This window comes from Sus scrofa, chromosome 7, assembly GCF_054392235.1.
Source record: "Sus scrofa isolate SSC_HxYL_T2T_F1_AM1 chromosome 7, Sscrofa_HxYL_maternal_Yorkshire_Landrace_v2.0, whole genome shotgun sequence".
NCBI lineage: Eukaryota > Metazoa > Chordata > Mammalia > Artiodactyla > Suidae > Sus > Sus scrofa.
Genome location: NC_139389.1, coordinates 123,223,852 through 123,249,610, shown reverse-complemented (window position 1 = coordinate 123,249,610; position 25,759 = coordinate 123,223,852). Strand labels below are relative to the sequence as shown.

At 42.4% G+C, this 25,759-nt stretch overlaps 2 long non-coding RNA genes across 2 annotated transcripts; one reads left to right on the top strand and one right to left on the bottom strand.

Moving 5' to 3' along the window:
- The first annotated feature begins 12,553 nt into the window (after nt 1–12,553).
- LOC146401885 (uncharacterized) lies at nt 12,554–19,836 on the top strand. The gene is made up of 2 exons (XR_014811280.1): nt 12,554–16,582; nt 19,224–19,836. It is a non-coding gene; the product is annotated as an uncharacterized LOC146401885 (long non-coding RNA).
- Nucleotides 13,314–25,414, bottom strand: LOC146401884 (uncharacterized). The gene is made up of 2 exons (XR_014811284.1): nt 21,806–25,414; nt 13,314–19,686 (listed from the first exon to the last, which is right to left on the bottom strand). It is a non-coding gene; the product is annotated as an uncharacterized LOC146401884 (long non-coding RNA).
- Nucleotides 25,415–25,759: the final 345 nt, after the last annotated feature.

The following is a 25,759-nucleotide window of genomic DNA, read 5'->3' as shown; positions in this document are numbered from 1 at the left end:
TTGGGATTGAGAAGCTCCACCACTAGGAAGGGCTTGGCTTGGTTATATTTGTTCCTGGCTTTGACAAAACCTGCAGAAAGATGTTTTAAAATAATGGAAAATGTTCAGGCACATTGCAGATGCCCCAGGACTCTTGGGATAATCTCAGACAAGTATCTGTGGAACTGTTCTTACTGATCGATGTTCCTTCTGGAATGCTGAAAGAGTGATCTTGCTATATGATTTAAAGAGAAGCTGCAGCAGCAAGCCAGGGGATGGTGCTGGCCATCCCTCTGCAGATGAGAAAGACATCCTTCACTTCATACATCTGCTCATCACCATCATCTTTATTATTATTATTATTATTATTATTATTATTTTGTCTTTTTAGACAAAACACCCACGGTATATGGAAGCTCCCATATACACGGTAAATGTACCATGTGAAGGATTTGTCCATTGCACGAAGCACATTCTTCTACATAGATGATCATTGGGCTTCTCTTAAAAGTTTCTTTAATAAACTTCCTAATTTAGGGGTTGAATAGGAGCTACAGTTACAAGCCTACACCACAGCCACAGCAATGCCAGATCCAAGCTGAGTCTGTGACCTACACCATAGCTCACAGCAACACCGGATCCTTAACCCACTGAGCAAGGCCAGGGATTGACCTGGAGACCTCATGGATAGTAGCTGGTTTCGTTACTGCTGAGCCATGATGGGAACTCCCACTATTATCATCCTGTGTACAAAGGGGGAATGAAGTGTATTAATGGGAGAATTGGAAATAGAAAAATAGGGGGAAAGGGACTAATACAATCAATTTAAAGAACATTCAATAATACAGTGAGTTATAGTCTACATGGCCAAACACACTAAGGGAGTTTGTATTCTTTTGCCAGGCTTTTAGATAGTTAAATATATTTTAAAACTTTGTGTAAGTAGGTGGAAATAATGGCCTAAAAATAAAGTGATTAATTATTAAGGACTTGTTAACTTCTGATAATCTTCCATTCCTTATAATGAAGTTGCTACAATCTATGGTTTTGAAAACCAGGCATTCTCTAGTTTCTTCCTCTTTCTTTTAACCTATTTCACCCAAATAAAACACTTTGAAACTTTTTCATGACTTGACTTGCTAAAAACTGTATTTCAAAATTGTTTTACTTATTATTATATAGTCCATTACTGTGATTCTTCATATTTTACCTGCTAGAGTTCTCCTTTGGTAATTCTTTAATGCATCAAAGCACATCACAGCTTTCAAGTGTACTGGATTTGTAATGAGGTCATGCTTTACTCAGTTTTATGGCTACTTTGACACTGAAACATAAGGCTAAGTGACTTGCCCAAAATCTTGCTGTGAGTCAATGATGGAACATAGAGTGTGAGTCCTTGCTCAGGGGACTCTCTAATATTAGATTATTTATTAGTGAAATTAATATCTGAATTTTTTTTTTTGTGTGTGTGTGTTTTTGCCATTTCTTGGGCCGCTTCTGCTTCATATGGAGGTTCCCAGGCTAGGGGTCGAATCGGAGTTGTAGCTGCCAGCCTATGCTGGCCTACGCCAGAGCCACAGCAACTCGGGATCCAAGCCGCCTCTGCAACCTACACCACAGCTCACGGCAACGCCGGATCGTTAACCCACTGAGCAAGGGCAGGGATCGAACCCGCAACATCATGGTTCCTAGTCGGATTCGTTAACCACTGCGCCACAACGGGAACTCCTATCTGAAATTTTTAAATGTACCATGTGAAGGATTTGTCCACTGCACGAAGCACATTCTTCTACATAGATGATCACTGGGCTTCTCTTAAAGATTTCTTTAAGTAAATAAACTTTCTAATTTAGGAAGAGACCAGCAATCAGGAAAATAAGCCACATTATTGTGAAGTCAAAATTTACTGAGATCCAAAAGCCTATGGAATATTTCATGATATTGAGAGAAAATGGTGATTGTTATTTAAATAATGTTAAACTGAAGAATTAGAAAGAATGTAGCCCCAAGCCAAGAATCTCAAGTTTGAATAGAATTTCTGTCACTGACCTGATCACTCCATCCATCTAACAGAAAGAATACAGACGTAACAATTATACCTACTCAGAGGGGGTTTGGCTTTAATCTAAAAAGCTTTTCCAGGAGTTGCCATTGTGGTTTAGCAGTAACCAGCCCGACTAGTATCCATGAGGACTTGGTTTCAATCCCTGGCCTCGCTCGGTGGGCTGTGGATCCAGCATTTCTGTGAGATGTGGACGCGGCTCAGATCTGTGGTTGCTGTCGCTGTGGTGTGAGCTGGCAGCTGCAGCTCTGACTGGACCTATAGCCTGGCAATTTCCGTATGCTGCGGGTGCGGCCATAAAAAGACAAAAAAAAAAAAAAAGTCTTTCCAGCTGAAAAACTTGTGCCTAAGATATATATGATTATAAAATATACATATGTCATATAAGTGTATATGCACAAATATATTGAACACAAAGAGAGAAAATGGAGTAATAGTTTAAAAATTAACATTTTCCTCAGAGTTCCCGTTGTGGCTCAGCAGAAACGAATCTGACTAGGAACCATGAGGTTGTGGGTTCAATCCCTGGCCTCGCTCAGTGGGTAAAGGATCCGGCGTTGCCTTCAGCTGTAGTGTAGGTCGCAAACAGGGTTTGGATCTAGTGTTGCTGTAGCTGTGGTATAAGCTGGTAGCTGTAACTCTGGTTCGACCCCTAGCCTGGGAACCTCCATATGCTGCAGGTTCAGCCCTAAAAAGACAAAAGACAAAAGACAAAAAAAAAAAAAAAAAAAAAAAAGTTCTGAGCATTGGCTATGGCCTGGCTAAATGTATTATTCTATCCTCTTGCCCATCCTGTGAAGCTGATGTCATTATTATCCTTATGGAGAATCTGAGGCACTGAGAGAGTCAGTGATTTGTCTAATTTAAGTGGTGGAATCCAAAAATCTATTTCAGAGGACCAAGCATATAAGCATTACACTAAACCTCTTGTAATTTAATATAATTCATTTTGGGGGGGAAGGAATACAAAGAATAAGATTAAAATTTTTTTAATTAAAAAAAATTTAACGTCTTACTCTAGCATTTAAAATTAAAATAACAGCATGGAGATGTAGTGATAGCTGTCTCTTCCACACAAGGAGTAGAGTGCATAAGAAAAAGCAAAGCATTGACTTTGTGACGCTGCCTCGCTGGAAGACATAGCTCATTTTAGCAGGTGAGGCCTAAAGAGGTGAGGAGATTTGTTCATTGTCAAACATTTAGTTGATGACTTTATGCTTTTATTGAAAGGTATGACCAAGGACTACCTAATCCCAGCCCTACTCCATGCTGTTTCTCTGGAAGTTGGTATTTTATTTTATTTTACTTTATTTTATTTTATTTTATTTTATTTTTATTTAGGGCCTCACCCACGGCATATGGAGATTCCCAAGCTAGGGAACCAGAGCTGTAGCCACTGGCTTATGCCACAGCCACAGTAACGCCAGATCTGAGCCGTGTCTGTGACCTACACAATGCCAGATCCTTAATCCATCAAGTGAGGCCAGGGATTGAACCTGCATCCTCATGGATGCTAGTCATGTTCATTTCTGCTGAGCCATGACGAGAACTCCGGAAGTTGGTATTTTAAATTAGAGAAATGGATGGATGGATGGATGGATGGATGGATGGATGGATGGATAGATCTCCTAGTTTCCTGGAGCTTACATTCTTTTGAGAAAGTGACTGTGGGGGGTGGGTGGCGTGTGCAGAGGGAGAGGTGGATAATTGGTTGGTTTGATGCTTTTATAAAGCAACCAGTCTAAATTCATTCACTGAATATAACTATAGTCTATTGTGTCTTCTTGGAAAGATTATCTAGTTAGAGGATTTTCCTTAAGAAATGTGTAATCCCAAACTGGTCCCCTCTCCTGAGCTATCTCAGGAAAGAACTCTTGTCTTCTACCTCTCCGCCATCCCCAGTTCCCTCTTTCTCTGCCCCAAAGTCCAATACAATTTGATGATGATCCTCCATTTGAGATTCTCTACCGCATTAATCATCTCCAATAGCCAGAACCAATTCCTACTGTTTGTGTGTGGATTTAAATTTTGTTAAATGATATACAGGATCATTACACAAGCTTTACTGTTATATCAACAGCAAAATATGTCATTATTTTTCCACATAAAATTTTTCTACTATCTCTTATGAATGACTCTTGAATAGGAAAAGAATGTAGGGGAAATTCCAACATTTCATTTAAATTAGAAATATGATATCATCATGAGGTCATAAACAAGGGTTAGGCCATGACTTATCACCATGAGAAAACAATATCAATTACGGTGTACATTTGTTTAGTGTCCCATAATTTTAAGTAAATCATAGCCATACCACTACATGTCCTACTGTGTGTTCCAGCTTGCAGTGGTCATCAGTATATTTAGCTAGTGGTCTAAAGTGCAGTATTTCCAAACAGCACATTCACCTTGCATGTGTGCCCTATTCTTCTTTGTTTGTTTATTTTTCCTTTGTTAGTAGAGGACACATCTTGCCCTCCATTCACGGGGCTTGTGCTTGTTTTGCTAGTAGCTGTGGTGATGGATTTGCACTATTCCCTCTCTGGCTGGTCCATCCTTGTGACCAAGGTCATGAATATGCAACATAGCAAGCTGGGGTCAGGGAGAGAGAACAGAGCAAAATAATTGACCATTAATGAGACTGGACCCATGACTTGGGCTTCATTAGATGGGTGCCTTAACGGACTGAGCTCTTAAGTCACCATCGGCCAATAGTTATACAGACTTAGGGACCAAGTATGTGAAGACAGATTCTAAAATGCCTGGTGGGATAAGATCATAGTTTTTGTGCTTTAGTTGTTTACACTAAATTCAAAGCCTGTTTTTTTGTTTTGTTTTGTTTTGTTTTTTTAATGCTGCTAACCTACTGAGCAATGTAGTCTCTAAGCCAAATTATTTTGGAAATTCTTAAGTTACCATTTTCCCCACTAATCCAAAAGTCAAGCGCAAAAGCAACTTTAATTAGCATTCGAATAGTAACTAGCAAATTCTCATTTCTGCCATATGTGCTAGAGTTGGGGACACACCAGAAAGCAGGTCTAAGATATCCATGCAACAGTAAGCATTTAGCAGCTTACAGATGATGTAACAACTAGTCAGTTGAATGCTATGTGGCTACAGTGGTAAGCTGGAATGGCAGGTTTGGGGGTGACTCACTTTGCCTGCAGGGCAGAGCCCAGTGATCAGCACAGATTGGTACTTCCACTGAGGTCTTTTTATACAGAAAACTGGACCATAATGATAAACCAGAGAAACTGATGCTGATTGTGGATTATACCAAAGAATGGGCCTCACCAGTTCCAACAGAATTCAGATTTACTTGGGTAACTGTGTGGTTTGGTTCTGAATCATAATGAATAGCTTTTGTCCTGCTTTCTGGTCATGCCATCCAATACAGTAGCTACTAGCCACATGTGGCTATTTAAATGAAAATGAATTATGTTGCATGCCACAAAGAACTCTACTCAATATTCTGTGATACTCTATATGGGAAGAGAATCTGAAAGAGAATGGCTGTGTGTACATATATAACTGAGTCACTTTGTTTATACAGCAGAAACTATCACAGCACTGTCAATCAACTATACCTCCATAAAATTTTAAAAAATGAAAATATCAAAATGAATTAAAATTTAAAAATTCAGTTCTTTCGTTTCACTAGCCACATTCAAATACTCAGTAGAGCCATATGACTAGTGGTTGCCATCTTGGTTAGCACAGAGAATTTCCAACATCACAAAAGTCTTATTGGACAGCACCATTCTAGAGGTTTTTTAAAAAAGGAAAGAATATCCATATTTGTCTGGATCAAAAATCCTGAGGATCCCCCAAATTTTAGTCCTACATCCATTATTCCTTGTTCACCCCAATGAGTTTGTTCTCTTCTGATCCATTGAGCACATGGTCACCAAATGATTTTCATCATTACTTCTCTGCTCAAAAACCTTCAGAGGCTCCCCAACCCTGCAGGAGATAAATGCAAAGTCCTTCTGCCTAGCATTCAAGGCCCCTCAAACGTTTGTTGGTCTACTTTTTCAGCATTGCTTTTGTTATTCTACAAACACAAATTCTCCGCTTTTCAGACAAATTGGTTTACTCTCTGACTCCTGAATACACACTGTGCCTTCCCAGCTCACTGCCTTTTCTATGCCATTTCCAGTGTCCAGATGACTGTCCATATCCTTGCCACGTCTCTAAATCTTGAGTCCTTCATGCTCTGCTTATTTATTTATTTATACAGCCTGCAGCACATAGATGTTCCCGGGCCAGGGACTGAACCTGAGCCACAGCAGTGACAAGGCTGAATCCTTAACCACTAGGCCACCAGGGAATGCCTCATGCCCTGTTTAAAATCATGACTCTTTCGGGAGTTCTCGTTGTGGCTCAGTGGAAACAAATCTGACTAGTATCCAAGAAGATGCAGGTTCGATCCCTGGCTTCACTCAGTTGGTTAAGGATACGGCGTTGCCATGAGCTGTGGTGTAGGTGGCACTCAGCTTGGTTCCGGCATTTCTGTGGCTGTGGTATAGGCCAGTGGCTACAGCTCTGATTCAACCTCCATATGCCATGGGTAAGGCCCTAAAAAGAAAAAAACAAACAAACCCAATCACGTACATTTCAATTTTTCCTGATTATCATAGCTCTAAATGTTACTCTCCTGAATTCCTACACATCTTTACCCATTTTCTACTTGATGGTATTTTTTCAGCTCTCTTATCTCCTCAACCAGATAGTAGCAGAAGCTACTCTGCATCTTATACTCTGATCTCAACACAGCACCTGGTAATAAACAGCAGTCAACTATTTACTTGATTAGTGGTGAGCTCAGTTCACTACTGGGCTAGAGAAGATACTGGAAGTGAATTTTCCAAAGTAGAGAGAAAAGGAAAAGGAAGCCCTTTGCTTTAATACTGAACTACCACTGGAAGCCAGTCTCCCTAGATTTGGTGGCAGGTCATGCTTCCTCTGGAAGAGCCTGGACCATTTCTGCTTTGATCCTGACCTGTACCTTTCTATGGCCCTAAGCAAGTATATCCCTGGGCTGATCCTTTCTCCTTTGGCAGTTCTCTACCCCACGTTCACATGACTGGATCCATTCCCTGCTTCCTGAATGGAGAAAATATGGCCAAAGGCAAGTTGTAGTTGAACAGAAAAACTGGCACCTATTTCTAAGTCCAATGAAGATGCGTCTTGAGTTTTATTTACTCTAAGTAGAGACTCTGAGTCACTGGCTAATAAACCAACTCTAGGCATCACAACAGGATGACTGGATCATTTGGCTGATGAAAAGACTCGCCTTCGGGAGAGTTTTCAAGCTGTACTGAGTACCAGTGTGCCCCTACCTTCTCACATTCTCCTCTATAAACCAAAACAATAGACAGAAATTTTGTCTTCCTGCAGTGAAAGGCTTTGTTATTGTCGTTCTGACAAAGAAACCAGTTATTTCCCAAGAAGAAGACAATACCGGAGGATATTATTTGCCAGGTTAAATGACTATTTCCTTGGCCACTTGGCTACACAGACTCAGCTATTTCATCTGTAAAATGGGTATAACACCACCACCTCAAGGGCCCTGTGAGGGTTACACCTGAGGAAAAAATGTCAAATTAGTTTGTAAACAATAACGATCTAGACGAATATAAGTTGTGGTTGTTTAAATATTTAAAACATCAGTTAACTATGGCAAAGGTCAGACAGAAGTCAATTCAGAAGCAGTCAGGGAATCCAAAAGATTCTAACACTTTAGCACTGGGAAGATACAAGGTCCCCCATCTTTCCAAGCTCCCAACAGGCAGATGCCCAGGGCAGCAAGCCCCTGCAGCTTCATTCCCACCACCAGGTCAATGGAATACTGCTGAGTCATCACCACCTTTTAGAGCAGCTGATTAGGCCTGTGACTCAGAGAACTGATTTAGAGTTTCACATTTCCCTGCTCCAGCTCTTCTCCACTACGCAAAGTTTCATAGTCGCACTTGTTTCAACAATGTTGGAGACCTCAGAAATGACCTCAAAACTTAATAGAAACAAAATATAGAAGCCATATTTTAAGTGACCTATTGACATAGTAATTCTAACAGAGGTATTTCTGACTTTTCAATCCTAAAGGTGGAGAACTGATCCAAGCCATTCAGGACTTTGTACCCGTGGGAACTTTGTATTTCAGGATACTCTGAGGTTTGAGGATGCATTTCAACCTGTGTTTTTGTGTGGTGATACCTACCACAGGCTACCACTGAGCCATTCTTACTTTCTAAAGTCTGTTGCTGGTAAACATTTAGGTAGCCAGCTAGGTTAGGGAGTCAGATGTTGCTGAAACCATGGAACAAGGTTTCTTTTTGTGAAAGAGCATGATGATGTGAACAAGTCCAGTCATAATGTTTTGTTCAGCTGAAGAAAAGAACCAAATTTTTAGGAACCAGCTTAAAAGTTGCATAATGAGGAGGGCTTCCCGTCATGGCACAGCAGAAACAAATCTGACTAGGAACCATGAGGTTGCAGGTTCGATCCTTGGCCTTGCTCAGTGGGTTAAGGATCCAGTGTTGCCATGAGCTGTGGTGTAGGTGGAAATCGTGGCTTGGATCCTGCGTTGCTGTGGCTGCGGTGTGGAGCAGCAGCTACAGCTCTGATTCGACCCCTAGCCTGGGAACCTCCGTATGCCACGGGTATGGCCCTAAAGAGCCAAAAAAAAAAAAAAAAAAAAAAAGTTGCGTAATGAGAAATGAAGATACAACCATGATTGCTCTTTATTAGTATTTTGTAATACCCTAAAAAATACTTTGGAATGTTCTGAAAGAATAGTAATTATATAACTCCCTTCCCTTTCATTTGTTTCTCATCTCAAAAAAGTAGCTGCTTTGAACTCTTTTGGAAATAAGAAAGGGAACCACTGCTAGCCTGAAGAAGACCTAAGTAAAGAAACCGTGATAAGGCTTAACGACAAGAAAGTGTCAGCAATTTCAATGAAGGTCAAAGATTTTAAACAAGCTGTATAGATATGGCCTAGTGCAGAGAACAACTCAGGACAGCCAATCCCTAAATGGAATCACAAAGTCCAAAGCAAAGGCATCTCAAGATTTTCCACAGTCACTTGGAGGCCTTATGAATGATAACATTCCTCTGCTCCCTTTAAAATGATTAATCTTTGATTAAAATGTTTTCAAAGGTCGAAGTCTCGTAAGCTCCTAAAGTACTTCTTGGAACTTAGTTTTCTTACCTGAAAAATGGAAAGGGGGACCCAGATGGACTTTCCCTGGTCCCCCCCAGATTTACAGATTTATGATTCTAAATAATTTGCTTGGGATGTTGTGAGGAACTTGTGCGGAATTCTCTAGTACCTTGGAGACCCCTGGAGATGCGGATATAAATAGAGCTAAGGTCATACGGAAGTTGATTCAAAACTTACATCTTTTTATAAATGGTAAAAATTAACATAAATTATAGAATTCCTACTTTGTTGAATGATACTCAGTTGAAATACTTAGAACAGACAAAGCCATGCCTACTCAAACTGATCATTCCCGACATTTATTTCCAAAAATTGCCAAAAATGATTGAAAGCTGGTTAGAGGACATTATCTCTTTACAAAAATCAGAAAAGCAATAAAAGAAAGTGAGCAATTTTGTTTGAGTGAGTCAGCTTTGAGGTTTTTTTTTTTTAAATCATTTTCTTCTAAATCTTTGTATTATCCAAAGAATGTAATAGAATACATACAAAGGAAAGCTTGGAGATATAAGACCTGTTATTTCAAAAGATGTTATTAATGTCCCATAATGATGATACTTCCTTAGCTTAAAAATAAAAAGTGGAGACGATTCAAATGGAGAAAAAAATCATGGTGTTGAAAAAAGAAACCATACCTTCTACATTGTGGACCCTCAATAACTATTGGTTGGTTGATTTTCTTGGAACTCACAAGACCCTTTCACATTCTGGTTCTTTTTTCTACTTCTGTCCTTTATTATTGTTCATTCATTCCTTCAACAGTTTTACTGACCTCACGGAACATAAAATGAAATTCATGGAGTTCCCCTTCGTGGCTCAGTGGTTAACGAATCCAACTAGGAGCCATGAGGTTGCGGGTTTGATCCCTGGCCTCGCTCAGTGGGTTAGGGATCCAGCGTTGCCATGAGTTGTGGTGTAGGTCACAGACGCGGCTCAGATCCCATGTTGCTGTGGCTGTGGCGTAGGCCGGTGGCTATAGCTCCGATTAGACCCCTAGCCTGGAACCTCCATATGCTGTGGGTGTAGCCCTAGAAAAGACAAAAAAATAAAAAATAAAAAAAATTAAGAATATAAATTCAATAGGCCCTGTCCTTAGTGAGCTAATTTGCTGACCACCAAAAAGTAGCAGCTTTGATAGGTACTAAGAATATTTTGTGGCACACTGATTCACATTTAGATAAATCTACAAGAACAATGTAAATCAGCTATAATGGAAAAAATGAAAATCATTATAAAAATAGATGAATCTACAGTAAACCTAACTTCTTGGTAAATGGGGTCTCTCCCTCCAGAAATATTCTGAAGATTGAGCATGAAAATAAAAGTGTCTTAAAAGGCTTAAAGCACACCAGCCTAAATATAATGTCACAGTGAAATTATGGTCTAACTTCTTCATAGAAGAATCAGGTATTAGCGCTGGAACAGATCTGGAAGTCCTCTAATCCAATCCTCTCATTCCACAGAATAGAAAATTGAGGTCTAGAGAACAGAGGAACTTAGCCAAGAATTCCCAATGTCAGTAGTGGCACAGTAAAAGCTCTTATCTCACATTATAATCTGACTTGATACCAAGAAGTCATGGTACATATTTCCTATACCATACCCACTGCAAAAGAAATATGATGTATTATTTCTTTGGGGAGGTATTTTTATGGTGAGTTGCTCATTTGCAAGTTCAGATATTCACTCACTTGGCAAACAGCTTTGGGGATGATTACCAGCCACCTACAGAAAGAATACCACAGCTTTTCTCCTTTTTGAGCTATGCTTTGAGTAAAAGTTTAAGAAGCAGTAATAAACAGCAACTGGCAACTATAGCCTTAGATCAAAGAACAACCTTTATACAGGTCCAGTGCAGACATCACTACACAGGTTGTAAAACCTCAGGAAAAACCATTAATAGCATAATCTGAGAATCAGGATGTGAATAGACACTAGTTTAATCACAAAAATCATTAGATCATCCAAGCCCCATGGTGCCAAAATCACAGAGAGAGGATAAAATCACATTTAAATAAAATGGCAGTTCTAGAAATCCACAGGGTTTCATTTTCTTAGCTAGATTCTTGTAGCAGTGAGAATTAACCAACTAACATTTCATCTCTGCTCCTTTTTCTGCAGGACACTGAAAATTACGTTCAGGGAAAACTTAGTTGCTTTAGTTCCTAGACCTTCCTTCAGTTATACAGCAAAGTTCCCCAAATGCTTGAGCCATCTCACAGCATCAGCTCCAGAAGATGGGGTGTTACTAGAGCATAAAAACACTGGCTTGAGACACAGACAACCTAGATTCTATTCTGTGCTCTGCTCCTCAACTGCTATGTGACTGCAGGGGTGTCAACTGATCTTCCCGGGTCTCAGACTGTTCACTGGGTAATGAGGGATCAGAGGTATGCAGACTGTGGTACCAGATCTGGCTCGTTTGACAGGTGATTTTATTAAGCCTTCTCCTCTATCTAGGAGAGCCTATCCTCGGCACCGAAGAATGCCTCCTCGGTTTACTGAGGAGCTAACCGTCGGTTCTCAGGCTACAGTATGTTAATCTACCCTCGTCCGTCCCATGCCCCCCAGGCCGGCTCCTGGTCCATCCCCTCGGCCCCTTCTATGCAGACGCAGCGGAAAACCCGAGCCCGCGGGGACGAGATAAGGAAATCACAGGAGGGAAATGGAAACCGGCCCTTCTGAAACAAAAGTGCCCACGACGGTGCTTTCGGGCGGCCGGGCCTCGGCTCGTAGTAAACAGGAAGGGTCGCCTCGGAGGCAGATCGAGTTGGGGTTTCGAGATAAGGCGAGGTTTTCTTCTTATCGCTCCGGTGGCTGCTATTATCACACAAGGTGCCGCGTAAACGCGAACGCGGCCTCAATGAGCTAGGGGGGAGGGCGAGGGTGGTTTCCGATCGCCCCTCGGAGGGCCACGAGCCTGGCAAAGGGATTTAGGCTTGTTTCTAGGAAAACTCCGTGCCTCGCGACGCTCCAGCGGGAAGAGAACCTGAGCGCCTCTCGCCTAAGCCTTTCAAGTACGCGCGGGCGGGCAGGGCGGGGCGGGGCGCGGCGCGGGCGAGGGCACTACATCTCCCGGCGGAGGAACACAGGCAGTCCTCTTTCACACGCCCCAAACGCGCAGCTCTGGAGCCGGTTGCTTAGTTGGCGCTGCCGAGGCTGCTTTCCTCCTTCAGTTTGACAAGGGCGCTCTGATTGGCCAGCGCGACCCTGCAGTCGTTGGCCGGAAAGAGTCGAGACGCCTGATTGGCCGCTCCGCACCTGCAATGCGTCAAGCCGCGGTGGGCGTGGAGGACCCCGCGTGAATGGCCGTGGCTGGAGGAGGGTCAGCAGGCTGCTTTCGGGAGGGAGCGGCTCCGCCTATGGCCACCATCTTTACTAGAGGCACCGCGGACGGCTGGGACGCAGGGGGTTTTTCGTGGAGCTTTTGGGGACAGTGGAAATAGGCTCTGCGACAGAAGTTTTGCTGGGGGTTTCTGTTCCCTTTTTCTATGGTGGTGGGTTGTTTCGTTTTTGCTCAGGTCCCAGGGAGGTGGTGGGGGTAGGATTCGAGGGCTCGCGGCTCAGGGCAGAGTGGCCACCCAGGAAGGAGGGGGTCTGACAGGAGGTTTAGGCGGCGCTTCCCGAAAACCGCTGGGTCTGCGTTCTGTCGGCGGGCGCAGGGAGGGTGATTTGACTCCTCTCCATTTCTAGAAGCAAAGGGGAGGTTGGCTTCCTGGGCTTTTGCTCGGGCTGGAAGGCAGTTCTGGAAAGCTCCTCCGAATACGTCATGGTTGTTGCTCGCGCTGTGCGCGGTCCCGCCTGCAGGGAATGCGGTTTTTGTTTTTCAGAGCTGTAAATCCCACAACCGCCTAGGGAACTTTCTCGGCTCCGGAGACAGTGGCCTGCAGGGGCCAAGCGGAGCTTGCTAGACAGACATGATAGCAGACGTTGGCTGAAATTATTTTGATCCTGTCAGTTTAGTTGCCATTTTAGGCGACTCGTCGTGTGTTTGGGTGTGGATCCCGCTTTCATCTCCGATGTTCACCCCCCTCTGAGAAGGGGGGGGTCCTCATATTATGTTTTACTGTTCCAAAAGTGATGGTTGTTCAGGGTTACCTTCCGTATATATGAGTGAAAGAAAAAAAAAAATATGTGTTTTCTGGGTGAATTAGAGCTGGGGGAGTGGAAATAAGCCATGGTTGTCTTGTTTTCGGGAGATGATGTCTGATGGTTTTATTTGAGCTGCGTAGGTGCAAATTCGGTGGAGCGTGGCTATCCAAAGGTGAATTCTGGAGCTGCCTTGGTGTGGGTGTTGCTATGGCCACAGGGAGAGGTAGTGAATTATAGGGCCAATAAACCCAGCGCAGCCAGGCCTCTCCCTTGTGTGAAGCCTTAGTAATTGACGACCCGGGTTCGTGTATCCTGGCTTTCGCAGTTCCCTTCCCCGTCCAAGATTCCTGGATTGATCTTTACAGGCACACGTGGGTCTGTACTGACTCTTCTATTGACGAATATGGCAGGTGCAGCCACAGCTTTGTATAGGTTTTCTGATTAGGTGCTGCCATGTGGGAGCGTGGTGTGGTACCATTTACCAGACAATTTTATTTGTAAGTTGTTGCTAGTCTTAGCTAATGGCACTGATTTTGAACATTTAATCACTGTCTCATGCGTTTTCCCGTAGGCAAAGCATCACTTTACCTTAGAGTGCCTCCTGCCTAAAACTAACGCTCCCTTTTACTGTGTCTCAGTATGATGCCAGAGCACTGAGTTCAGGGACGTTGCAAAAGACAATTGCAGCTTTGCATAATCTCCGTATAGCAACAACCACTCGTGCCTCTCTGGAACACCCAGTAATTCAGTGTTCTTTGGCAGCTGCAGTGCTGGGAGTTGGCCACTTTGCTTGCTGCGGTGAGGTAGAGCAAAGGACTAAATCTTCTGGAGCCTTGGTTTCTTCTGTAACATGAAGAGAATTAAATCTGTCTCACAGTCCTTGTGAAGATTGCAGGAGATGAGAATGTGCCAGGTCTGTGGAAATTGTAGAACGACTGACATAGTGATAATCAGTTACTAAAGCATTTATTGAGGGCCCATAACTATCTGACCTTGTGAGAGGAAGATTTTCCTTCAGGATTTTCTGCTTTGTGAGGGGAACAGATGGACAAACTCAGATCCAAAATAAACTTTGAATGGCTTAGGGTTTTTTTTTTGTTTGTTTTGTTTGTTTTCCCCTTAGGGAAGGCATAGTATTAATATAGCCTTGTTAGCATGCAGTGCCAGATTTGAGGGCCCTTAGGGTGACTAGCTCATCACAGTTTGCCTTGGTCTTTCCTGGTTTTAGCATCAAAGGCCCATGTCCTAGAAAGCCCCTCTGTCCCAGGCAAACTAGGACATTTGATCACCCTTGGATTGTTTTCAGTGCCACAAGATGGGAGAGTGAACAGAATGGGAAATGAAGATTCCAACTATATAGAGGTGGTTAGGTTTCTCTAGGATCTGTGAGGACACGGGTTACTGAGCACAAGAAAACAGATGTCCTTGTGTAAGATAAGTCTGAGCTGACACCTGAAACTTGGCATGTCCAGAGTCAAACATAATTTTAGCTATTGTTCCTTCTCTCAGTCCCCTCTCAGGGTTTTGCTTTTCATGTTTTATGTTTTTAAAGGTTCTTACTCAATTCCAGTCTTTATCTCTGGTAAGGGCTCTCCTGAAGTATTAGTCACTTTTGAGTGCAGAAGTTCTTTTTAACACCATGGACCCCTTTGCCAGTCTGATGAAGCCTAATTCTACTGTGGTTCATTGCCATGTTCATAATTGAAAGCATGCTACATTTCACGTAGAAGTTAGTGAAAATAGTTGTTCTACTTTTCCATCTAAGTTCGTGGACCTAAACTGCCTCCATATAGACCAGATTCAGAAGCTCACTCCTCCGTTGCCCTGTTGTAGTACTCTTTCCACCCTGAACTTTTTTTTTTTTTTTTTTTTTGCCTTTTAGGGCCACATTCTCGGCACATAGGGGTTCCAAGGCTAGAGGTCCAATCGGAGCCACCAGCCTACGCCTCAGCCACAGCAACATCAGATCTGAGCCAAGTCTGCAACCTACACCACAGCTCACAGCAATGCCAGATCCTCAACCCACTGAGTGAGGCCAGGGACCAAACCTGCAACCTAATGGTTCCTAGTCAGATTTCTTTCCACTGCGCCGCAATTGGAATTCCCCACTCTAAACTTTTTTATGTTCTTTCACCATTATATGCCACCACCATAGTTCAAGACACTGAGACTGTTATCCTAACTATTGCAAAAGTTGTTCTGCCTTATGCCCAGCTGGTGGAGTAGTTTTTCCAAAGCACACAAGTGACTATATAATTTCCCTCTTCAGACCTCCCATGGCTTCCTATGGTCTCTAGGATTAAGTCCAGATTCCTTAGGAATTCCTTCAGGCCCCTCCATAATATGGCCTTTCAGTCCTAATAACCTGCTATCTTTTGCATCTCCTAAATTTCAGCCGCATGAGCTGTTTAACGTGGAAGTACCTGAGCCAGGGACACAGCAGCGATTATGGCTACTGCAGTGACAATGCTGGATCCCTAACCCAGTGTGCCACAAGGGAACACCTCCATCTCTTATTCACATTGCTCTCTAGGCCTAGATTTCTGATTTCCATCATCTCTGCAAAATAAAGCTCTAACATCCTTAAAAACTTAGCTCAAGTGCAAAGTCAGCTATGATAACCTCTTCCTCCACTGGGCTCCTCAGTGCTTTATTTCACCCTTTTCTGTTACCACATTCTACTTTTATTATGAGTATTTGATTATTCATTCCATAAATGTTTGTCAAGTATGTATTTGTTGTGACTGTGGCCCTGTATTTAGGGTCCATGGGGATATGAAATAAAACTGATTTGGACCTTGGTTTTTAAAGGAGTTATATTTTGGGTTGGGAGATAATATGCACATTTTTTTCAAAGTAGAAGAAAACAAGTATTTCCAAAGCCCAGAGGGAAAACTGATTTTGCTAAAGTGATCAGAGAAAGCTTTGTGGAGGAGGTGGCATTGAGCTAGCTTAGAGGATCAGTGACTTATATGGATGTGCATAGGGAAGGCATTCCACACAGAGGGAATACCAGGAACAAAGCAACCAAGCTGAAAGGAGCAGGATATGTTGGGGAAGGGGAAGACGTTTAGTTTGTTATTAAGGGGCCTCATGGGAGACAGACTGCTGGCAGATTGGTTAAGGCTAGATAGGCAATACCCACATATTCCAGACCAGAAGATAAGACTATCCTGCATGCATGGAATCCACTGAAGAGTTTTGACAAGAGACTGACAAAATCAAAGGTGAGTTAAGAATAATTATGTGGCAGCAAAGTGGGAAGTTTAGACTGTGGACAGGGAGACTGATTAAAGCAATAACACGAATAACGGCAAATATGTATTGAGTGCTTACAAAGCGCTGTGCAATATCTTGTATCTCACTTATAGCTCACAAAAACCCTATTCACATCTTCTCAAAAAGAAAATTTAAGGTTAGGAAAAATAACTTGTCCAGCTTCACCTCTGGTGGCAGAGCTGGACGTTGAACCCATTTGCTGTCTGCAGTAGTTGTTCCATGAATTAGTCTTAATGTGAACGTGTTAGTAGAATAGAGAAGATCCAAGGAATGATACTCTTAAGTTGTAGTATTTTGTGTACCTAAATTTGAGGAGAAGAATAAAAAAGCAACACATATCACTGTGGTTGGGCTAAATTCCTGTACTGTCTTCTCCAATATTAGTTCTCATCATGTGTCTCCTAAATATTTTTCCATATTAAATAAGATAGCAGTAAGCAAAATATGTTGCTACAGTTTTGCCTAACTTTATGGAAACATGTAATACCAAAATGAGGAGAGGGTATCTATCTATATACTTGTTGGGCTTGACCTTTTAGTTAGACTCCTTAGAAATCTCACAGAGGAAAAGTGCTAACGGCGATGGCTGGGAGGTTTACAAGTTAGGCTTCCAAGTATTCCCATTGGGCATGTTTCCCAAAAGTGAACTAAAAGTTTTCAAGGCATTTGCCTTCAGGTGAAAGACATTGAGCAAGTATCTGCTTAAAGATATTTAATGGTTTCAGGGCACTGGAGGAGTGATTTTCCTATACTCTGGTCAAGTCAGCAACCTGCTCCCCTCTTCTCATCTCCCCAAAAGTAGCAATAAGAAGAGCTTCAAGAACCATTGGTTTACTTTGTGTTCCCCTTGGGGAGCAGGGAGGGGGAAGTTTCATTTATTCCAATCCCTTCTATTCCACCTCTCCCTACCCTTTATACCTCTGGTCTTTTCCTGATTATAGATGGAAGAATTAAAGATCTGTAGATGGTGCAAGTATCTGTGTATGTCAGAAATCCTTCAAACCTAGAAAAGGTTTCATCTTCAGCACTAGTATACATTTTATAACACCCTGGCCACCTTTTCCCTTTTGCTAATGTTCTTACATGAGTTTATGTTTTATCATTCTGATTAATTATCTTAAAAAATAAATTATCTTAAAAAAGAAAACCTCCCGCTACCTGCACCATTGTCCTGCATATAGTAGTCACTCAGTCTTGATTTGCCATTTTTTCCCTCTTTTTTTTCTGATACATCTTTTCTAAATCAACAGTTAATCTCTGATGATAGCATTGAAAAGTTCAATGATACCGTATAAAAAAGTTACTCATTCACGATTCATTCAACAATGTTTATTAAAGTCATTCTATATGTCAGATACCTTTGAATGTGCGTGCTGATTACTCTCTCCTGGGGTCATGGTTATTAGTGGTTTTTGGGTCATCAACACCTTTGAGAGTCTAATAAAAGCCGTAGAAACCTTCCAGAAAAACATACATAAAATAATTCTGCAACTTCTCTCATAGAGTCTAGACTTTCATACTCAATCAAAACCAATACAAAGAGCATTGTAAAAAACTAAAAATCCTATTTGGTATGATGTGTTTAGGCTATACTACTGTATGATCACATGTAATCTATCTGCATAGATAGCTGTATATGTAGGCATTTGAATGTAGTATAGCACTAAGGGAACTATTTCAATACTTGAACTGTTGTTTTTGCTTTTTAGGGCTGCATCTGTGGCACATGGAAGTTCTCAGGTTAGGGCTCAAATCGGAACTGCTGCTGCCGGCCTGCACCACAGCCACAGCAATGGAGGATCTGAGCCACATCTGCGAACTGCACCACAGCTCACGGCAACACCAAATCCTTAACCCACTGAGTGAGGCGAGGGATTGAACCCACATCCTCATGGAAACTAGTTGGGTTTGTTACCACTGAGCCACAATGGGAACTCCTGTTTGTTGTTTTTAATCATAACTTTAAAGGAAAAAATGTCTATCTTTTTGCTACTGGAATTTGGAAGGCAAAATATAGCATCTTCTTTTTTTTTTTTTCTCATTAAGGTAAGCGTTCTAATGCTTCACTCTTACAAACATTTTCCAGATTATATTATGCCATGTTGGTAAACCTAGTCTTTGAAATTTTTAAGTTGGGGGTCTCTCTTTTGTTTTAGATTTTGTGCCACCTGAAATATATATAATTAAAGTCAACTAAGAACTGGAGAATGGGAGTTCTCCTGTGGTGCAGTGAATTAAGGATCCAGTGTTGTCACTGCGGAGGCTCAGGTCGCTGCTGTGGCTTGGGTTCGATCCCTTGCCCAGGCACTTCCACATGCTGTGGGCATGGCCAAAAAGCAAACAAAAAAACCCTGAAAATTGCAAATCAGACTTTTCGCAGGACATTTTCCCACAGTAAGATGAGATTTGTACAATTGATATTTTGATCATTGTTTATTATCTTGCTTAAATATTTATTTTCATTGGAGAGAATGAGTAGTGGGTTGCATGAGTTATTTTCAAAATAGTTTACCAGTGGATTGTTTTGGTATTACTTTCTTTGTGCTGCTCTTCCTAATTAACATCAGTATTTGCTAAATTTTATTGCAGAAAGACTGATAAAGAGGAACCCTGTCATCTGGAACCTGAGATCCATGCATGTGTGTAAAATGTGTATGTTTAAAAGGTACAGAGAGGGAACAAAAGCTGTCATTTGAGTATTTCTTCTCTATGTGAATAATGAATGATGGTATAACTGAATACCAAACAAAATTTAGAGTCGTCTACAACTCCTTACCTCTACTTAGAAACTTGTTGCAATGATTATCATTTCAGTAAGACAAGGCAGTTGAGATTTCCCAAAAGGATGCTATTTCAAATAGCCTTTCAGAATCCAGTATGATAGATTTCTTTGTTGCTGGAATTTCAATGGTAAAGTGATCTGATTACAACATAAAGAATCTTCTACCTATAAAAAAGATCTGTAGATGGTGCAAGTATCTTCAGTATCAGTGAACATCATTGAGGGCAAAGCACTCTGCAATAGCTCATACATAGCTCTACCCTTTCCATTCTCATAGCTAAGCCTTAACCCACATGCAGGCAGGGACCGTGTTTTCATGTATGCTTTTTTTGTTGTTATACTGAGGCTTGCTTATGCCCTTAAACTACCTAATCTGGCATGTAATAGTTGCTAAATAAATATGTTGCATATCTGAATCAACAACTATTAAAATAGTTGAAGAGGAAAAAAAGTTGAAGGAAAGCTATTTTTTAATGTAGCTTTTAAAGTGGAAAATAGGAGTTCCCGTCGTGGCGCAGTGGTTAACGAATCCGACTAGGAACCATGAGGTTGCAGGTTCGGTCCCTGCCCTTGCTCAGTGGGTTAACGATCCGGCGTTGCTGTGAGCTGTGGTGTAGGTTGCAGACGCGGCTCGGATCCTGCGTTGCTGTGGCTCTGGTGTAGGCTGGCAGCTATAGCTCCAATTAGACCCCCAGCCTGGGAACCTCCATATGCCACGAGAGCAGCCCAAGAAATGGCAAAAAAAATAAATAAATAAAGTGGAAAATATTAATACGTTCTTTTAAAACACCTTTACTATGTGATTTTTGATACGTATAAAATACTATGCATAGTAAATGTAAATTATTAAGCATAACATTAAAATAAGCCCTAATGAACTCACCACCTATTAGAAAGTTATCAGTACTTGGAGTTCCCTTCATGGCTCAGTGGTTGATGAACCCAACCAGGATCCATGAGGACTCTGGTTTGATCCCTGGCCTTGCTGAGTAGGTTAAAGGATCCGACGTTGCTGTGAGCTGTGGCATAGGTGGCAGATGCAGCTCAGGTCCTATGTTGTGGCTGTGGCTGTGGCTGTGGTGTAGGCCAGCAACTGTAGCTCTGATTTGACCCCTAGCCTGGGAACCTCCATATGTTGCGAGTGCAGCCTTAAAATAGCAAAAAAGAAAAGAAAAAGAAAAAGAAAATTACCAAAACTGTGGGCAATAACTTGTGTGCTTCCCAGTGTCATCCTCCTGCCTCCCCCTCACCCCAGACTTCATTCTCAGTTCAGGAGTATTTTAACTTGGAGATGTAGAAATCAGAAATAAGGATTTAAAGCATCAGTGAGAAGCTGTATGGTGTGGTGGAATGAGCAAGTTTCTGGAAATTAGGAGACATGAGGGTCTAGGCCTTTGGCTTCTTTTGCAGTTAGCAAGTCATGTTGCCACTCTTGGCCTCTCTTTTCTTATATTTTAGCTTCATATAGAAAATAAAATTTTTAAAGGCCCTTAATAAAAAGAAATAAGGATTTAAGGTAGATGTAATTCTTTGTTAAGAATCGCACATTTAGTAAGTTATTGAAAAACACATTTGTTAATAGTCAGATGGAAGATCCTTTACTACAGGCTCTTGGAATACCAGTGAAAAATTGTAAGCAGGATTACTTCTATGTGCTAAACCCTGGGGACATCAGAACAATGCACCTGTGCACTCAGGAAAGTCATCTATTAGAGTTCACTCTTTTATTTTGTTTTGCCTTGCTTTCCCTCTTTTGGTGTAAAATGATTTTTTTTGGCCACACCCACATCATGTGGAAGTTCCTGGACCAGGGATCGAACCCATGCCACAGCAGGGACCTGAGCCACTGAAGTGACAATGCCAGATCCTTAACCCACTGTACCACAAGAGGACTCCTAAAATGATTTTTGAAATGTCTTTTTTTTGGGAAATTTAAATTGTTTTTTTATTTGTCATGTGTGTTTTCTATTTCATAGTCTTAAAACTGTCTTTAATCATTTGAGGTGTTTTTACATAGATTCCTAGTGAAACTCTTCCTGTGAGTTGTCTGTGAAGAGATTTTAAATTATAACCCTGGCTATAGGTAAAGATTTGCTAAAGCAGAACATAAAGAAGCAAACAATGAACAGAATGATATTATAACAATATTTGTATTATCAAATTAGAACTCCTTGTTTGTTTGTTTGTTTTTTGTCTTTTCTGGGGCCTCACCTGTGGCATATGGAGGTTCCCAAGCTAGGGGTCTAATCAGAGCTGCAGCCGCCGGCCTAGTCCACAGCCACAGCAACTTGGGATCTCAGCTGCGTCTCCACCCTACACCACAGCTCACGGCAATGGGCAGTGCCGGATCCTTAACCTACTGAGCAAGGCCAGGGATCGAATCTGCAACCTCATGGTTCCTAGTGGGCTTCGTTTCCGCTGCGCCATAATGGGAACTCCATCAAATTAGAACTCTTAACATCAGTGTTTACTAAGAGCATCCTTTTATACAATACATAGGATAGTATATTATGTCTAGTGTCATAAACTCAAATTCCAGAGAAATGTAATATTGTAAATGATAAGGTTCTTTCCAGGACATTCTGACTTTCCCTTTAGTCTTTCTCCATCTGGTTTCCATTGCAATTCTGTATCAGCCATCCAAGTTGTCTTTCTGATTTCTTTCTTTTAACTTTTTATTTTGACAGAATTTCAGACTCACAGAAAATTTCCAAGAATAGTACAAAGAATCCCATGTACCCTTCATTTCCCAAATGTTAACATTTACTGCATTGGTGCATTCACACATGTTCTCCTGTGCTGTTTCCTGCGGCAGACACGATGCCCCTTTGTCCCCAAACATTTTGGTGTATAATTCCAGAAATAAGGTCATTCTGTTACATAACTATAGTACAAGCTTATCATTGTCCAATATTGTCCTTTCTACAGTCTTCATTCAAGATTTGCAGATTGTCCCAATACTATTCTTTACAGCAAAGTAAAATCCCAGATCCTGCATTGCATTCAGGTGTCATATCTCTAGGCTCGTGTAGTCTGGAATCCTTCCTCAGTCTGTGTTTTTCACAGCATTGACTAATTTACTGATTTCAAACCAATCAATATGCTGAGAACTTTTATGTATATTTCAAGTAACTGAATTAATCACTGTCAGGAAATATAGGAAAAAAAGCTTTAGATGCTAATTATTTTATGTTACACTCATTTAAAAATTCATGCCGAAGAAATGGTAGAGCAGCAGAGCTTCCGTGCCTGCCCGCTTGCATCTCTCACAAGCGTCCTATCAATAAATCTACTTCTTGCCTATCACTTTGTCTCTCACTGAATTCCTTCTGCGCAGAGACATGAAGAACCTGAACCTCAGTGAGTCCAGACACAGGGTGAGTGATTCTAATTTAAAACCTTGGGTTTAAGTCCCAATCTGGGTCTAGGCTGGGTTCGAGTCCCAGTCTGTGTTCTGGCTAGGTTCAGGCCGTTAATACTGTCAGTTTCAGATGGCAGACCACAAAGGGACAGTGATAAGGCAAGAAAATGTTAAGAGTTAGTTCTTGGTCCTAGAACAGCAGCTCCAGGACAGAGCTCCTAATCTCAACACTCTTCTCCTTGATCCTGAGGTTTTCCCCTGCTCTATTCCTTTCTTTCTCCTATTAACCCACTTTTTATTGCCCCAGCCCTTGCAGGTGCTAACGCTTTATTCCCAGCTTGCAGCCAGACCAGCTCCTACCTGTCATGGACGCTGTTGGGGACACCTTGTGTCCGCAATTTCTCGGGCGCTACTAGCTGGTTGGGAAACTACCTTGGAAGGGATACCATCTAAAATAGTAAGTGCAAATCTTGACCGAATTGTGTGGGTGTATTTTGAATTTGGATAACACAAGAGTTAAAGGCATCACTTCAGGGTTGGGTCTGAAATGGGTCAGGCTGCATCAATCTCAACCAGAACCCCTCTGGACAGTGGAGGCCCCAAAGGCCTCCTTTAAGGCGTGTGTAGCTCGGAGGGATAATTCTGATATAAACAAAGAAGACATTTTAACTGACCCAGCTTATGAGGCCATCCAAAGGTCAGCCCCTCCTCGAGGAGGTGCTATTGCCCAGGCAGAAGCCACCATGTCAGCAGAAGCTGTGGGAGCCCCACCTCCATCTGAGGCTATTGCCCCAGGGGAGGACAGAGCTAGGAATGAAAAGAGGCCCCCTTCATATTTAGGAACCTCTTCTTTGTACCCTGAGTTACCAAAGGAGCCCATCCTTAGCCCAGCTAGCACTCGCAGTGGTTTAAATTACCAACCTACTGCCCCTACGGTTTTGCCTCTGAGAGAAGTTCCTGATGGATATCAGAGAATAATTAGAATCCATGTGCCTTTCTCAATGTCTGATCTATGTACGACAGAGGACAAGTTGGGGAGTTTTTCTGAGGATCCTGAATGCTTTACAAAGGGGTCTACCTGACTAGTGAGATCTTTTGATCTCAGCAGGGGGGATTTACAGATCTTACTTTTCCACTGCTGCACCCCTGAGGAAAAGCAGCGTATAATACTGGCAGTCAGAGCCCATGTAGACCAACTGGCAGCCCAGGCAGGACAGGGCCATGCAGGGCACCAGGTGGGGAATGATACTGTTTCTGAGGCAGATCCACAGTGGAACTACCAGGTGAATTCTACTGATAGAGATAGATGGGATCATGTGATTAACTGTTTAATAGAGGCTGTGAAGAAGCTTACAGTAAAACCTGTAAGTTATGAAAAGGTCAGAGAGGTCCAACAGAGATAGGATGAAAATCCTGCAGTCTTCCAGGGGAGACTAGTGGAGGCTTTTAGGAAGTATACAAATGTGGATCCCTCCTCCCGTGAGGGACAGGCCCTTTTGGCTATGTATTTCATAGCCCAGTCTGCCCCGGACATCGGATGCAAACTTCAGAAATCAACTGCTGGTCCTCAGACTCCAAAGAACATTTTGCTTCAATTGGCTTATTCGGTTTTCAATAATAAGGATGTGGCTGAAAAGGCTGAATGGACCCAGAGAAATAGGCAAAAGGCTCAAATGATGGCAGTGGCTTTGTTTGCTCAGAGACTACCAATGGGGAGGCTGGCTTTTCCAGGCCAATCCAGTCCTGATGGATCCCTAGGCCCACAGGTACCCAGATAGGACCAGTGTACCCTGTGTGGACAAAAGGGGCACTGGAGAAAAGATTGCAATCAATGTGCCTTCTGCAAGCAGCCAGAGCATTGGAAGAGGAGATGCCCCAGATGCCAGAGAGAGACAGGGGCCCCTCAGCCATTGACGGTTTTGCAATCAGAAGATCCAGGGGGCCCAAGGCCAAAAGCAGCTCTGCTTAGAGACAGCATCTGCATAACAAATGCTGAGCCTCAGTGGTCATTGATGTGGCAGGCCCCTTAATAGAATTTCTTATAGGCACTGGTGCTGCCTTCTGGGTCTTAACCTAAAGGATTGAAACCTTAGTCATCGTGAGGAGTAGTAATGGGGCTGTCAGGGAAGAGGCAAGGGCACGCGTTCCTGGAGCCCCTCTTGTGCAACATCAATGGCCAGCAGATTTTACATTCCTTTCTGTTTGTGCCTGATTGCCCCATCCCTTTAATAGGGAGAGATTTATTAACTAAGCTTGGGGTCACTCTGTTTCTGGCAGAGCAAGGGCCCCATCCTCATCACCAAGTGGTTCTAACAGAAAACAGAGAGGAACCAATTGAATCTGAAGCTGAGGTAGAAGCCTTAGTGGACCCTGGAGTTCCCATCGTGGTGCAGCAGAAACAAATCTGACTAGGAACCATGAGGTTGCGGGTTCGATCCCTGGCCTTGCTCAATGGGTTAAGGATCCGGCGTTGCCATGAGCTGTTGTTCAGGTTGCAGATTCAGCTTGGATCCTGCATTGCTGTGGCTGTGGTGTAGGCCGGTGGCTGCAGCTCCAATTAGACCCCTAGCCTGGGAACCTCCATATGCCATGTGTGTGGCCCTAAAAGGACAAAAAAAAAAAAAAAAAAAAAAAAAATTAGAAGCCTTAGTGAACGCTGAAGTGTGGAAAACAGAGGTTTCAGGCTTGGCCAAAGATATCCAATTGAGACCTAGGCAGGAATATCCCTGCAAAAAGCAGTACCCCTTAAAATCAGAGGAGAATACTGTTAAGAACATAACTCATTTATGGAGAGAGGGTTCCCCAAAGGCAAGGTGCCACCCTCGGACCAGGAAATCATGGGAGTCAAGGGACCCAAAGGAGACAGTGGTGCACCTGGTCCCCAAGGTTTCCAAGCACTGCTCCCCCGCTTCCCGCCCGTGAGCCTATAGCCTCAGGTCCCATGGGTCCCCGTGGTTCCCCTGACCCCCTTGGCAAGAATAG